This window comes from Vicia villosa, linkage group LG3 (assembly GCF_029867415.1).
Source record: "Vicia villosa cultivar HV-30 ecotype Madison, WI linkage group LG3, Vvil1.0, whole genome shotgun sequence".
NCBI classification, from domain to species: Eukaryota; Viridiplantae; Streptophyta; class Magnoliopsida; order Fabales; family Fabaceae; genus Vicia; species Vicia villosa.
In genome coordinates, this window is record NC_081182.1 from 66,116,153 (window position 1) to 66,118,097 (window position 1,945).

Genomic DNA, 1,945 nt, shown 5'->3' on the forward strand with positions numbered 1-1,945 from the left:
CAAAAAAAGCATTTGTTCACAATTACACCTTTCTATAGTTTTTAAAGGCCAACAAAGCTTCTTTTATTTTATTAGCACTCCCATTATATGATACAACGATGGTTCACATATTAACATCTTTTAGAACTCCACATCAATCTATTTTATCAACCAACTTCTTCACTAATTCAGACTCCTTAACTTATTATGCAAGGCACAACATGGTATTATAAATGTGTTTTGTGTGATTAAATTCATCCTTAAGTTTCAACCAATTGAAAACACTCAAAGCTAAATGTGAACTTTTGAAACACTTTTTCAACACTCTATGAAAAATTCAACATTCAATTCACAATAACCTATTTTTATTACCGTTTCTAAATAAATAGAACCAATTTCTGCTCGAATTATTGCTGCAATGTCACCCACCATTTAGAGCATTCCCTCTTCTCTCATTTTACTAAAATTAGTATCTTCCGAATTTGTGAAGTTTTTGTTTATCTTTATCAAGTATCATACTCTCTGCAACATTTCAACAAGTAGACTTGGTACAATCACGTTGCTCCTTATATTTAAATCCTATATCTACCAAAATAGAGACAAAGTTTGTATTTGAATGCTCTCATATATTTGGAAAATTTGAAGTTGAAACAATTATGTTACCTTGTTATTATATAAAATTCAGAAATGTTATATACCATACAAAGAAAACAATGTATAGTTCCACTAAAGACAAAATAATTTTTAATTATTTGAATTGTATACAAAAATGCACCTGTGGCCTAATGGATAAGGCGTTTGACTTCTAATCAAACGATTGTGGGTTCGAGTCCCACCAGGTGTGGTATAAACTTTTTTTTATGGAAATCTAAAGGAGTTATGAATATCAAATATGATTGGGGGTTCGAGTCATACCCATTGGATAAATATGATACTCGTACCAGCCTCATATCCATTTTAGGGTGTGTTTGGTTGGAGGTAGATGGAGGGGAGGGGAGGGGATATTTATAACAAAATGTGTTTGGTTCAATTTTTAGGAGGGGAGAGGAGGGGAGGGGAGGGGAGCAAATTCCCTCCAAATCACACTTTTTGCGTTCCCCCGAATTGGGGGGAATCGGAGGGGAGGGGAGGGAATGTCACTTTTAATACTTAATAAATTGATATATTTACTAAAATATCCTCAATTATATTTTATTATTTTAAAACTATTGTTTTCTTTTGTGTTTCTGCTTTTCTTTTTTGTGATTTTTCTCTATTGTTTTTATCAATTTATTATAATTATTCTTCAACTTCAAATTAAATTTTTATTTAATAAAAATTATAATCACTGCAATATTTTAGTAATAAGTTATTTTATGTAATTAAAAATTGTTATCAAACATAGTTTAATTTATGTAAAAAGTTATAATATGAATCAAGTGTACTGAATTTTTAACGTTATGTGGTAAGTTATGAATTTTTAATCACTTAATATTACAAATATTATTTTCAAAAAAATATTTATGAAATTTTCACCTTTGAATATCATATCATTTATATAAAATTATAAGGATAGAAAAGTAAATTATTAATAAAATCCCTCCCCTCCCCTCGTGAACCAAACATATTTTTAACCAAAATCACTCCCCTTCCCTCCCCTCCCCTCGTTTGAACCAAACATATATATAATTAAAAAAAATCCCTCCCCTCCCCTCCCCTTCCCCTCCCTCCATTAAAATCTCTCCCCTCCCCTCCCCCTCATTTGAACCAAACAGACCCTTAATATCCACCATATGGGTATCCGGGGATTTTGAGATACCCGCATATATTTAAATCAAATTTTATTTGAAAAAATAACGATTAATTAAAATTTATTTATCCTCTTTTTAATGAAATATAAAAGAGTTTCAAATTTAGCACAAAATAATTCTATATAAAAATAAATAAATCACATTCATTTTATTTCATTTATTACCACTCAATTATA

At 29.8% G+C, this 1,945-nt stretch overlaps 1 non-coding gene across 1 annotated transcript; it reads left to right on the forward strand.

Moving 5' to 3' along the window:
• Positions 1-750: 750 nt before the first annotated feature.
• TRNAR-UCU (transfer RNA arginine (anticodon UCU)) lies at positions 751-823 on the forward strand. The gene has a single exon. It is a non-coding gene; the product is annotated as a tRNA-Arg (tRNA).
• The last annotated feature ends 1,122 nt before the right edge of the window (positions 824-1,945 follow it).